Below are 15,086 nucleotides of genomic sequence, written 5' to 3'. Positions count from 1 at the left end.
TTGTCGTGCAAAGGCCCAGTGGTAGGAGGGGGCGTGGCTCCTTCCCAGAATTGAGAGAAAGAGGGTGTGTGGAGCACAAGCCCTGTGGGGTAGGGTTAATTCTAACTATCTTACAGGTAAGGTGACTGGTCTTCATGTACCTATTAATATGGTTAGGAAGTGCCAAAGCCAGACCTTGAAGAGTCCACCTCACTCCTCAGTTCCTGCTCCTCCCTGTACACCTTACTATTTCAGATGGAGGATAATAATGTAGCATGGCCGGGAGCAGGGGGCGGGGGTGGAGGGGGGGGGACCTAGATCCCAGGCAAGGAACAGAAAAACCCAGAGGAGTTGCAGAAAACATGAACTGAGAATTTTTTTACTTTTTTAAAAATTTGTAATTAAATGTATTGGGGTAGCCTTGGTTAATAAAATGGCATAGGTTCCAAGTGTACAATTCTATAATACATCCTCTGTATATTGCATTGTGTGTTTACCACCAAAAGTCAAAACTCTTTTCATCACCATATGTTTGATCCCCTTAACCCTCTTCTACCTCCTCCAACCCCTTTCTCTCTAGTAGCCATCACACTATTTTCTGTGTCTATGAGTTTTTGTTGTTTTTGTTTCTTCATTTGTTGCTTTCAGTTTTATATCCCACATATGAGTGAAATCACATGGTGCTTGACTTTTTCCATCTGATTTTGCTTAGCTTGATAGTCTCAAGATCCACCCCAGTTGTTGCAAAAGGCAGTAATTCATCTTTTCTTGTGGCTGAGTAGTGTTCCATTGTATATATGTACTACATCTCCTTTATCCAATCATCTGTCGAAGGACACTGGTTGTTTCTATGTTTTGGCCACCATTAATAATGCTACAATAAACAATAGGTACATATATCTTTATGAATAAATGAATAGGACTACATCAAACTAAAAAGCTTCTGCATGGCAAAAGAAACTGTCAACAAAACAAAAAGACGACCAAACAAATGGGAAGTATTTGCAAACAACACCTCTGATATGGGTTTAATATCCAAAATATCTTAAAAGCATACAACTCAACAACAAAACACAAACAATCCGATTTAACAATGGGCAAAGGACCTGAACAGACAATTCTTCCAAGAAGACATACAAATGGCCAACAGATATATGAAAACACGTTCAACTTCACTAGCTATTAGGGAAACACAAATCATAACTAGAATGAGATGCCACCGCACACCTGTTAGAATAGCTATTGTCACCAAGACAGGTAATAACAAGTGGTGGAGAGGTTGTGAAAAAAAGGAACTCCCATTCACTGCTGGTGGGAATGTAAACTGGTACAGCCGATATGGAAAACAGTATGGCAGTTCCTTAAAAAAATATTAATAATACAATGACCTACCATATGACCCAGTAACCCCTCTTCTGAGTAGCTACCTGAGCTGAGACTTTTAAGTAAGGGAGCTGAGCTCCAATTTAACTTGAAGAAGGAGTAACTAATATCAAAGCACTAAAAAAAAAAAAAAATAAAATAAAATAAAAGGCCGTGTCATGGGTCTTATTCTGTGATTAGGATTTAGATTCTGGATTTAACATAACTGTAGGTCAACCAGTCAATCCACTCACAACATAAGATAATACTAATGATTGAGCAGCCTATTCTGTCGCAATTTCCCTCCCTAATGGTCTTTAGAAATAGGATCATTGCTCATCTGAATAAAGCAATGTCTCTTTTATTCCCTTTGAAGGACAGAACTAAAAGAACAACTTCAATTCCGAGTGATTGATAAAAAATGGTAGGTTTTCTAAGTGGATGGTGACATACAGAGTTGGGTGAAGGAAGGTCTATTAGGTCCACTGAGGGGCTGACCTGTGTTCTCTTGGTAATTAGGGATTTAGGAAATGGGGAGCATTAACAGGAGGAAAAAAAGCTCTTGAAACAATGTTGGTTAAAATGCAAACCTCCAGACTCTCTCCCAGTCCAACTGAACCAGAAACAGGGCCTGGGGAATTGAATTCTTCACAGATTTCCGAGAGCCAGTAAAGGAGCCAGGCAGTGAACGAGTTAAGATCAGAAGAAAGATGCCCCCACCTGACTTCAAGCACACGAGACACCCCAAGTGAGAACTATCCAACCGAGCCCTAAAAAATGATACAGATGATAATAAAGTGCTGTTTTAATCCACTAAATTTTGGAGTCGTTTGTTATGTAACAATAGATAACTGAAACACAACCTCAAAGTCCAAAAACAGGTGTTTCCGATCATCAAGCAGTTCTCTTAAGTCTTCGAGGACCCTGCTGCCTTCCATCTGTGGCGCCACCATTTTCAATAATGGTTTCCCAAGTCAATGTGAAAAAGGAAAGAGTTGAATAATAACACAGGAAAGATCTTTATGAATCAGGCTGGGAAATGGGTTTTATTACTTTCACCCACATTTTTTTTTTTACCAGAACTCATTCACATGGCTTTACCTAACTGAAAGAATGCTGGGAAATGGATTTAATGAACAATAGTCTCTGTCTCATGAACTAGTGTACTTCCTAAGTCTCTTTTTCATTGGGTGTGTGGGTAGAAATAACTAAGCTAGACAAATATCAACATATTAGTCTCTTCTGGTCCAAATAGTCCTTTTATATTATATTTCTTCTCCCTTCTCCTGCTCCTCACTGACATGGTGTCTGGGTGTTTGGGGCTGGGGAACAGGTGACCTTGTGGCTCAGGAAGAAGGAGGCCTCAGATCAGCACATGTAGTTCTAATCAGAATTCCTGCTTTGTTGCATCTAGATCCCCTGCAGAGAGTCTGGTCCTGTTGGGCCTTTATGAATGTCATGCTCTCAACTTCAGAGCTGAAGTTGATGGGTTAGCCTGCCTCTGCTGTTGGCAGTCCCTTGGACGCAACCCGTGGTCCCTGGCAGTTCAGTGGCCCTATTAGCACTTCCATGTCCCCTCAGGGAGACACAATGGAACTTCTGTCTTCCCCCGGCCGCTCATGCTTCTTATAGGCTTTGGAGAATATGGAGCCTTTCACTTCCAGTGGTTCTCAACCTCCCTAACGCCGCGACCCTTTAATACAGTTCCTCATGTTGTGGTGATCCCCAATTCCATTGTTACAAATTGAACATAATTAAAGCATAGTGATTAATCACAAAAAACAATATGTAATTATATATGTGTTTTCCGATGGTCTTAGGCAACCCCCTGTGAAAGGGTCGTTCGACCCCCAAAGGGATCCCGACCCACAGGTTGAGAACCGCTGGCTTAGACCATTGGCTTGGACATGATCTACAAAAACCAGTTGAAGCCCAGTATGGCCCAGAAGGAAACTAAAGATAAACAGGAAGATATTTATGGGACCTCAGAGCTTCTTCTTTGGGCTGCCAGCACAGGTAAGTCCCAGACAATACCGCCTTCTCCATGGATCCTACTTGGCACTACAGTGTATAATGTTTATACTTTATAGTTTTATTGAAATGGAGCTTTACATTTTTTAAAACCCTTAACAAAGCACAGAAGACAGACTTAGAGAGAAGAAATGTAATCAACCGGAGAAACTTAAAAATGGTACGACCGCTAACAATTAAAAGAGGGATACGGAGATAGCAAACGTATGTGGAACTTCTTAGTTCTCACCAAAGCAAGACAACAGTATCTTCCAAAACAGATGAACCAAAAGCTTTAACTATCTGAATCGAATTCAGTTATCATGTTAAGGACCAGAAGGACAAAAAACAAAAGGGGCAACCCCACACACTGGGGAGTGGGACCCGAATGGAGGGTGAAAGAATAAGAGCCTTCAGTTTTCATTTCAGAATTCCTCTGCATGGCTTAAATGTAAATGCTCGCATGCAGACAATCATGAGAAAAAACTGATACTGAATTTCAAAATAAAACAAAACAGGGGCATCCTCATCAATAAGGAAATGCTTAAATAAGTTAGAATATGTTCATTAAACTGAATATGCATCATACAGGTAAAATGAATGTATAGGTTCTGACAAGGAAGGCTATCCATGATATCCTTGTTAGGGGAAGTGAGTTATAGAGCAATGTAGCTAGAATGCCAACGTGTGTAAAAATTATACATGTTCACATACTAGTATACGGTTATCTGTCATGTGTGTAGATATACATTTGTGTATACAAGGAAAAGGTCTATAGGGATATATTGCAAACAATTTGGAATGCAGAGAATGGAAGATTTTTATCTTTTATATTGCACATTTCTAATTTTTTTTACTTTTAAAAAAGCAACACTTATGTCTTAATTATAATTTTAAAGTGTGAGTTTGCATTATGGCATTGTCTCTTACAACCTGTGTCATATGGAGAAGTCATGCAACCTCTTTGCACCTCAACTTCCCATCTTTTTAAAATGTTTTTTTTTATTGTTGACAGTATTATAGCTGTCCCCCAATTTTCCCCTCCTTTACCCACCTCCTCCTAGCCCCTGCCTCACCCCAGGCCTTCACTACATTATTGTCTGTGTCCATTAGTTATGCATACATGTATATAATCCTTTGGTTAATCTCTTTCCATCAAGTCCCCCTCCCTTCTGAGATATGTCAGTCTGTTCCATGCCTCCATGCTTCTGCATCTATTTTGTTCATCCGTTTATTATGTTAATCAGATTTCACTTATACATGAGATCATGTGATATTTGTCTTTCTCTGACTGGCTTATTTCCCTCAGCACAGTACTCTCTGTGTCTATCCATGCCGTCATAAAGGGTAAGAAATCCTCCTTTTGTGCAGCTGCATGTATTCCATGGTGTAAATGTGCACCCATTTGTTATCCACTCACCTGCTGATGGGCATCTGGGCTGTTTCCAGATCTTAGCTATTGTAAACAATGCTGACATGAACATAGGGGTGCATGTCTTCTTTCTGATTGGTGGTTCCAGGTTTTAGGATATATTCTTAGAAGTGAGATCACTGAATCAAACTCAAAATGGATAAAAGACTTAAATGTAAGTCATGAAACCATAAAAATCCTAGAAGAAAAATAGGCAGGAAAACTTCAGACATTTCTTGTAGCAATATGTTTGCAGATACATCTCCTAGGGCAAGAGAAACAAAGGAGAAAATAAACAAATGGGACTATATCAAACTAAACAGCTTCTGCACCTCAAAAAAAATACATTAGCAAAATGGAAAGGGAATCCACTGTACGGGAGAACATTTTTGCCAATGACACATCTGATAAGGGGTTAGTTTCCAAAATATATAAAGAACTCATACAGCTCAACAAAAGGAAGACAAATAACCCAATTAAAAAATGGGCACAGGATCTGAATAGGCACCTCTCCAAAGAGGACATACAGATGGCCAAGAGACATTTGAAAAAATGCTCAATGTCACTAATCATCAGAGAGGTGCAAATTAAAGTTACAATGAGATATCAGCTCATACCTGCCAGATTGGCTACCATCAATAAATCAACAAACAAGTGCTGGTGAGGATGTGGAGGAAAGGGAACCCTAGTGCACTGCTGGTGGGACTGCAGACTGATGCAGCCACTATGGAAAACAGTATAGAATTTACATATATATATTAGAATATATACATTTAGAATATATATATCTGTTGTTTGACCCAGCGATCCCGCTTCTAGGAATACACCCTAAGATTTCCCCATCTTTACACAGAGCTTCTGTCCATTGTATAAAGATACTCTAGCAATGTGCAGGGATTCTATACAAATTGCATTCTTTCCGAGTGAGAAGTGGCGATCTGGGTGGCTCAGGAAGAGGGTGAGCTGGCGGGTGGCAAGTGGAGGGCGGAGGCTGGAGGGATGACTCAGAGGCAGTGTTTAAAAACAGCCCCCAGATGCATGTGTTCCCATCATCTCCAGCTCTGAGACAACAACCCTCCCCTTTCCTACAATTTTCTTCCCACTCCCACCTCCATCCTTTCTTTCCTAGATTCCTCTTAATGTCTATTTTAATCCAACTTTATCTGTGTAAAATGTGCAAAGGTTATTAAAATGTTCCAGATAGGAATAGCCTGGGTTGTGGTTTTTTTTGTTTTTTTTTTTATGCTCCTCTAAGTCATCACACTGGGTAATGGCGAGTGGCTGATCCATTAAGCTCTTGAAGAGCACAGACAGACATTATTTTGTAATTCTTTTTCTCTAGTGCCTAACACCATGCCTGACACATGGTAGTCCTTCAATGATGTATACTGAATGAGTCCCAAGGAAACCCTTCTTGGTCCTTTCCATAATATTACTATTGTTCCCATGCCAGGATCATAGCTAATTATGATATACCGCCACCGCCCCCCCACACACACACACAAAAAAAACACCTAGAAAAAAAACAAAAAACATTTTCGGCCTTGCCCAGATAGCTCCATAGGTTTGAGCATCATCCTGATACGCCAAGGTTGTGGGTTCAATCTCCGGTCAAGACTCAACCAATGAATGCACATATAAGTGGAACAACAAATTGATGTCTGTCTCTGTCTCTTTCTCAAATTAATAAAAAACTTCAAGGAAGTAATACATCTAAAACATCTGAGATATATTTATTAACACGAAAGTACCTCTAATTGGTTCAAGTTCAGACCCGGGTATTAGTGTAGCCTTGTGTGGAAGGAAGAAAATGGAATATTTCCACATCGTTGAATTTTTCTCCCTGTAATTACTGGCTAGTTTAAGCCAAACCAGTCCCAGGACTCTAGGATTCTGGCCTTCGGTAACTGTCCTGAATGGTCTTTGTTGTCTTACTTCCCTGGAAAAGAGATGGAGAAGGTGAGATGTGGTTGGGACCCAGCATTCTCAACAGCCAAAATCCGGCCCCACCTCAGCCATGTGTCATACATGCTCCTACCCCAGCTGCCCAGGGAAGATAGCTATGTGCATGGAGAGCAAAGTGAGACAATTTCACCCTTCTCATTGCCATGAGGATTCCACCCCCGTCGTCAGTCCAGACCCCAGGTGGGCTAGCCCGGACGGCATTGATGACGCCTTGTGTGAAAGGTGGACGTAGACCCGAGGAGCCGTGCACCGTGGGAAGCAGACCAGCTTCAAATTCTCCACGCTCACCAATCTCATGTGGAGGAAAGGAGAGACCCACACGCAGACGCAGCCCTTTCCATATGGCCTGTCCATGTCAGTTTTCTCCTCTTGGAGAGGCACTGGGGGAAGAAGCAGGGAGAGGAGCCAGGGATTCCTAGGGGCTCTCACACTTGTCCGCTGGGACCTCTTGGGCCACTGGAACTATTGTTGCTGGAGCAGTAGGGGCAAGGGAAGGGCCTGACCTTCTGGTTTTCAAATCTGGGGTCCCTCCGAGGAACTGCAGCACGAATTCCTGCTGTCTCTAAACTTTCTTCCCTGCAGCTGACTTTGGAATCGCTTGGTTTGGCTTTGTTGACATGGCAATAATTACAGTCATTTTCATTAATTGCTCCCTATTTGAGCCTAATTGCCATGGAGTACAATAAAAATTATGCACATCATTCAATGTGCCACATTAACTTCAGATTTTATTTCATGATAACACTAGATTTGTTTCACTTTTACACATTATTGCTCACATGACTTGGTGAGATACATTTTAAAAAAAAATAGAGAAAAAGACCTATTTCAATAAGCCCAATCACTGACCATAGGAGGCCTCATGAAGGACAGGGACTGAGAATGGAAAGTTGTCCTTTGCGTGACTTTGAGTAATCTCTTTATTCTTTTCTCTTCCTCCTGATCACATTGTTCTGTTTCTCCATGCACATGACAGACAGTGCTTTTTCACAAGGAGCTGTTGAGTTTCTATGACCTCCGTTCAAGTAACCAGCTTAGACTGAGGGCTCTCTGTGAAGTCCCATTCCAAATTTCCAGGAGAAAGAACCTGGGTAACCCAGCTGATCCGCTATCTCTGGTGCAATCGACTATGGCCAGTTGATGGAGTGCAGTAGGTCAAGAATAGCTTCAGGGGCTCCCACCTGTGGCAGGTGGGTGAGAGTGGGGTGGAGGAGCCCCCACTGCTTTAAGTCTTTCTGTAAATTGGGCTGTGGTTAATACTGCGTAGAACCTGCCTCTTAGCATGTTGATGAGTGTGGCAAGAGGCATGTCTTTATTATATGCAGGCACTTAGAAAGCAGTGAACATAATATTTTATGAGCATTACTGTTATAGTTTTGAATCCTTAAATCATTTATTTTGAGGTTGGGGGAAGATTATGATTTGAAGATCCATAAACTCCACCAAAATTTTTATACAAGTAACCCAAGAATATCAGGGAAATTGTATTTAAAAATCTGTACTTATTTATTTTTCTCCAACATTCTGAGTAGCAGTTTAGACATCTTCACAAATGAGATCTAATTTTGGAGTGCTTTGAAAACGTGGACTGTAATATTTTATTAATCCACAAGGGGGCAGCCTTCCCAAACATAAAGAGACATTGCTCCCTGAGAAACAAAGGAGATTCCAGAGAGGTGACTGTTGGCTGTCAGAAATACAATATTACTATTACCCTCAAGAATATCATGAATAAAAAAAAGCACCAAAATGTTTTTTAAGACCAGGCACAATTCCTGGCTATGTGAACCAAGTGGCTTCTTGTCACCTGCCAAGTCTGTTCGGCTACAAGTTTGGTAAATAAAAGACATTACCAGTGTGCCCAACCACTCTGATCTTTGCCTTTGCTTCTGGCCCTCTGCTCCCTTTCTCCCCGTGTCTTCCTCCTCCTCCTTTGCCACCTTCTCCTATAAAAACATCTTCAGGAAAAGTAACTGTGATTACACTTGAAAGAAATAAAAATCCTAGGAATTGGAGTTCACTGCAAACACAATCAAAAGTGTGACCGTTACTAAAAATGGTATTTGGATTTTCAGACGCTTTACCAGGACTCGTATTAAAGGCCATGAAGTAGTGTAAATATTATAGGAATGACTGTCACAAGACACACATCGCCCATTACATTTAACGAGCTGGAAAAATCCAACTAAAACATTAAAATAAAAATCGCCCCCTCTTTATTGAGGGAGGGAGGATGACCCAGGAAAGTAGCTGGATTTCTATGGTGGAAGCTCAGCCCGCACTGAGCGCTCGCGCTGCCACCTCACCACCTCGGCATGCGCCAGGGCCTGGGTCTCACTGCCCCGATCCCCTAAAACTGTGCAGTTTGTCTACGAAGCACTCAGGTTACTGGTTTTATCCCTATTCTTAATGAAACTCTCTGGTTCCATTCAGACACTTAGCTCTCAAGAAAAGTAATTTCTACTAAAGTGTGATGTTGGTAATAGTTTAAACATCGCCTCTTTGCCTCCCTTAAGGATTTGCAATTTAATAGGAATCAAAATTCTAAGCTAAACATGGAGCCAAACAGTGCTTATTGTGTGCTACCTTTTGTGTAAAGAAATACGTAATAGTATGTGCTTATATTTTCAGAAATAAGCATGAAAGGATGAGACAAAATCTAATAAAAATGGTTATCCATACAGCAAGGGAGAGGAGTGGGTGGAGAGAGTAGGCATGACGGCAATCCTCTGCTGAGTGCTTTGTGCTGCGGTTCTGACTTTGAAACCGAATGTGTCCTGGAGCCGGGTCACACCAGCTAATATGAGCCAAATGTCAAATTTTCAAGAATGTTGTGAGCCAGTTATTAAAGTCATTATTAAAAAGTAAATTATACAAACTAAATATTAAATAAATTATATTTTAAGATAATAAATCCTAAAAATCATCACTAACTATTTTGTCACATTTTACTATTATCTGCACTACTGAAATCATTATATCGATATGATAGAAATACTATACAACGCAGTGCTATTATGCAGCCTCCAAATTCTACATTCGGTAATGTAGCATTGGTAGCTTGAAATCCAACATGGTAGTAATATTTACACCATAGAAACTGGCAAAATTAGGGCTTTTATTTTTAGGGATCTGCTTGTTAAATATTTACTAGGACACTACTGCCTTGGAACCAGGTTAATATTTCACGTAATTTAAAAGTAAATGTAGCCGTAACCAGTTTGGCTCAGTGGATAGAGCGTCGGCCTACGGACTGAAAGATCCCAGGTTCGATTACGGTCAAGGGCATGTACCTTGGTTGCAGGCACATCCCCAGTAGGGGGTGTGCAGGAGGCAGCATATCGATATTTCTCTCTCATCGATGTTTCTAACTCTCTATCCCTCTCCTTTCTTCTCTGTAAAAAATCAATAAAATATATTTTTTAAAAAATAAAAAATAAAAATAAATGTAATTTTAAAAAATAAACTGAAATAAACAAATTTCTTAAATGTATATTATTTAGCTGCCAAACCAATACAAAGAAAAATTATTTTTAATAACTTTAAATCACACTATTTTCACAGTTAATTTTTGCTGGAATATATCCTGAATGAAGAAACAATGCAAAGAATTCTTAATCTACATTAAGTAGTCTTATTATTTACTGGAGGCCTGGTGCATGGATTCGTGCACCAGTGGGGTCCCTCAGCCTGGCCTGTGGGGATTGGACCGAAACCAGCAGTCCAACATCCCCCAAGGGGTCCCAGAGTACAAGAGGGCACTCTGCAAAGTTACTGTCACTCTGCAGCTCCTGAGTTGAGCATCTTCCCCCTGGTGGTCAGTGCATGTCATAGCTACCGACAGGTTGGCTGGTCGGCCGGTCACTTAGGCTTTTATATATATAGATTATTATTGTAATAGACTACTTACACACATATGTGTATATATGATGTACATATACACATAAATATATACATAAATATAATGTATATGAAATGTATAGATGATAAAGCAAATAATTTTATTAGAATCCCAATTTTTTTTCAGCATAAGAAAAAACATACAAATATAAAACCAAAAAGTTAAGTAAAATTCTATAATCTTAAATTTGTTATAATATCAGTATGAATTCATGATTTGTTTTTGACCTTCCAGTAACACTCATTTCCAAGATCTCCACTAAAAGCACTGACTAGTAGAAGCAATGACAATCCAGGGAAAACAAGCAGCCTGAACACCCAGTCTGTGTTCTCTAAGTACCGTTTCCCACTAAAAGAGAATGATGGCCTCCCTGGCCGGTTTGGCTCAGTGGATAGGGCGTCGGCCTGGGGACTGAAGGGTCCCAGGTTCGATGCCGGTCAAGGGCATGTACCTTGGTTGCAGGCACATCCCCAGTAGGGGGCGTGCAGGAGGCAGCTGATCGATGTTTCTCTCTCATCGATGTTTCTAACTCTCTATCCCTCTCCCTTCCTCTCTGTAAAATATCAATAAAATATATTTAAAAAAAAAAGAATGAGGGCCACCTAGACCAAACATTCCTTCCATGCCTGGGTCAGGAAATATACAAGATGAACCTAGGAGACTGTGTTTTGTCAGAAATCAAGAGAACTATCAAAAGCTACTAAAGTAATATCAGAGGACATAGAAACCGACTTGAAGGGGCACCCTTTGGCCAAAGATGGAACAACTTGAACATTAAAAAAATTAAATATATTAAAAACACATCAAATATATTAAATTTCATAACCTCACAATGGTAACCTAAATATAATTTTTAAAAGAAACTCACTACGTATCTTTAGAAGATGCTACTGAAACAACGAATTATTCTGAAAGCTGAAAACCACTGGGAGAGAGCGTTTGTTCTTCCTTTTCTTTATGAATTGGGCCACCAGGTAACAACTAGACGGTGTGTGAAATACCTTTGTAAAATAAATCCATCTAACAAATGCAGAAATGAGAGGATTTAAATCTCATTATTGTATTACCCCTAATAAGGTAATGGTTCTAGGAGCTGAACATCAATGATTGCTAGAACAATTAAGTGAAAGGCTAATGGAGGGAGACACTGTACATCGGACAACAAAGAACAGTGTCCCCTAAGAAATGGGAAACAGAAAAGCTTTGTTTGAGATGACCTTGAGAGAATTCCCGGCCACAGGGCAAGGAGGGTGAAGCCAAGGGAAGCTTGGTAGGTAGATTCCCTGAGTCGAGGAGCGAGCACTGGGAAGGACACTGACTCAGCAGTAGAGAGTAATTACCCCTAGACCAGTGGTTCTCAACCTTGGCTGCACATTAGAATCGCCTGAGAATCTTTTTAACATCCTGATTTCTGGGCCTCATCCTCCGGAAATTCTGTTTCTTTGTTATGGGGTGAGGCCACAGCATTAGTAACAAAGAAACAGAATTTCTGGAGGATGAGGCCCAGAAATCAGGATTTTAAAAAGATTCCCAGGTGATTCTAATGTGCAGCCAAGGTTGAGAACCACTGCCCTGACTAAACACTGCTCTTGTCCTGCCTAACAAATTGCAAAAAAAAACTCAACAAAAATAAAGATAAAAATGTTTCCAAATAACAACTGTGTCTCAGAATATAGCTCAAGGACATTTATGACAATATAAAAGTATCCAATATTCAACAAAGCAAAATTCCAGATGTCTGGATCCATCAAGCAGGCATATAAAGCAGCAGGAGACTATGACTCATGATGAGGAGAAAAGTCAACCAATCACAGCCGACTCACTGACATACGTAGATGTCAGAACTATCAGATGAGCACATCACAACAGTTTTATAACTGTGTTCTCCATGTTGGAGGAGTTAAGTAGAGGCAGAGAAGGTAATACTTAAAAAGACTCAAATCAGACTTCTACACATAAAAACTACAATGTCTGAGGTAAAATGAAAATACACTGGACGATATTAAACACAGACGATCTAGTGCAGATGAAAAGATTACTGAACTTGAAGTGATAGCAATAGAAACTACCCAAAATAAAACAAAGGGAACGTTTTTAAACAAACGACCAGCAAGCTGTGGGATCATTCCCTGTGGCCTGTTACAGGTGTAAGTGAAGTTCTTGAAGGTGAGAGGAGAGAGGGTTGGGAAATAAAATATTTGAAGAAATCATGGCTAAAAATTTTTCCAAATTTGAAAAAAAACCATAAATCTTAAGCACAAGAAAAGGCTCCATGAAACTTAATCCCAGAGGAAAAAAAAAATGACACCAAAGCACATCATAGTGAAATTGCTCAAAACCAGTAATAAAGGGGAAAATGCTAAAGCTGCCAGAGAGGACGGAAACAGGCATGTTCTGTACTGAGGAGAAAGGTCACAATGACAGCCATTTTCCCAGTGGAGGAAGGCAATCAAGAAGGCAGTGGAGTGACGTGTTTAAAGTACTAAAGCAAAAGCTGTCAACCTCAAATTTTATACGCAGCACAATGTGGTGAATGCAGCTATCATCCCCAAGAGTTTACACATCCCTTCCTACAAATCCTCCCTCCTGTCAAGCCTGCCACTCTCTTCCCCTTGGTCCCTAGGCAACCACAATCCTTTCTCTGTCACTATAGATTAATTTACATTTTCTTGAATTTTATATAAATGGAATCATATGGTATATATGCTTTTAAAAAATCCTCACCAGAGGATATGCTTATTGATTTTAGAGAGGGGTTGGGAGAAAGAGAGAGAGAGAGAGAGGAATATCGATTGCCTTCAGTATGTTCCTTGACTGGTGATTGAACCCACAACCTTTTGGTACACAGGATGATGCTCCAACCAACTGAGCCACACCATCCAAGGTGGTATGTATGCTTTTCTTGTCTGACTTTTAAAAAAATATATATTTTATTGATTTTTTACAGAGAGGAAGGGAGAGAGATAGAGTTAGAAACATCGATGAGAGAGAAGCATCGATCAGCTGCCTCCTGCACACCTCCCACTAGGGATGTGCCTGCAACCAAGGTACATGCCCTTGACCGGAATCAAACCTGGGACCTTTCAGTCCGCAGGCCGACGCTCTGCCCACTGAGCAAAACTGGCTACGGCTCTTGTCTGACTTTTTTCACTGGGCATAAGTTTTTGAGATTTATTTATGTTGTGTGTATGAATAGTTTACTCCTTTTCGATGCTGAGTAGTATTCCATTTTATGAATTCATCAGAATTTATCCAATGCCTGTTAATGGACTTAAATTGTTTCCATTTTTTGGTTAATACAAATAAAGCTGCAATGAAAATTCCTGTATGATATATGCCGCCCTTGCTTTTGAATAAATACCTAGGAGGGGATTGGCTACATCATGTGGTAGGTATATATTTAATGTTTTGCAAAAACTGCAAGGCTGTTTTCAAAAACTTCTCAATGACCTAGAGAGGTAAGAATAGTCTCTCCTAGCGACGAGGAAATTGAGAATCAGAGATATTGGTTTGTTCAATATCACTTAGCCCATAAGTGGTAAAACAGAAAATAAACGTATTCCTCCTAACTGTACAATTAGAGAAGCTCCCATCAGCCCATAGTTAGTCCTAAAAACCTAACGTCTCACCACTCTTCTTGCCAGGCTGACTGGGTATCACCAGAGAAACAGGGGATTGGTGATCTGCTGTCAGGGCAGGGCTTTGAAAAGTTATTCCAAGAAACTTTAGTCTACAAGATGTGTGTGGTACAAGGGTTCCGTGGTCAAGAAAGTGTGGAAATTGGAATCCGTGAGCCCCTTGTGTAAATTCATTGTTCACACTGGACTATGAAGGGCACGAGAACTTCTATAGTAACAAAACCCATTGATTTTTGTTTAATAAAAAAATTGTTAGTATTTCCTAACAATATTTGAACATAGAACTTTTTTTAACCACAACTTAAACAAACAAACACATTTTTATTGATTTCAGAGAGAAAGGGGAGAGAGAGAGATCGAGATCTAGAAACAGCAATGATGAGAATCATTGACTGTCTGCTTCCTGCACGCCCCACCCTGGGGATCAATATGCAACTCAGGCATGTGCGCTGATCAGGAATCCAACCGTGACCTCCTGGTTCCTAGGTTGACACTCAACCACTGGGCCACACTGGCCAGGGCACAACTTTTAACTTTTAACAGGATCTTAGAAATTTATTAAAAATGTGTTAGAGATATAATAAACTTTAACAAACTTTTATTTAGGCCTTTCCAGGTCAGGATAACAACATAGTCTCCTTTTACCTGGTCCCTCAGAAAACATGAAAAAAACACGTAGAGCGACAAGTTTTAAAAAAAGTAGGAACTCTTATACCAGAGCAGCAAAGTGCGGTTTCTGTATCAACTGCCTAGATAACAGAATAAAATAGTTACTCTGATGTGAAAGTGAAACCTCTCAGGGCTTGTTCATTTCACGCTG

The 15,086-nt window shown here is 40.2% G+C and overlaps 1 long non-coding RNA gene across 1 annotated transcript in view; it reads right to left on the bottom strand.

Annotated features, from left to right (window-relative positions):
- Positions 1-276: 276 nt before the first annotated feature.
- LOC132238572 (uncharacterized) overlaps positions 277-15,086 on the bottom strand; it is a 72,774-nt gene continuing 57,964 nt past the window's right edge. The window contains exons 3-4 of the long non-coding RNA XR_009453826.1: positions 4,772-5,027; positions 277-853 (exon numbers count right to left, since the gene is read on the bottom strand). This is a non-coding gene — a long non-coding RNA (uncharacterized LOC132238572). The remainder of the gene's footprint in view (positions 854-4,771; positions 5,028-15,086) is intronic.

The sequence above is a fragment of the Myotis daubentonii genome, chromosome 7, assembly GCF_963259705.1.
Source record: "Myotis daubentonii chromosome 7, mMyoDau2.1, whole genome shotgun sequence".
Lineage (NCBI taxonomy): Eukaryota > Metazoa > Chordata > Mammalia > Chiroptera > Vespertilionidae > Myotis > Myotis daubentonii.
Note: the sequence above shows the minus strand (reverse complement) of the source record. Positions and strands in the feature narration are given on the sequence as shown.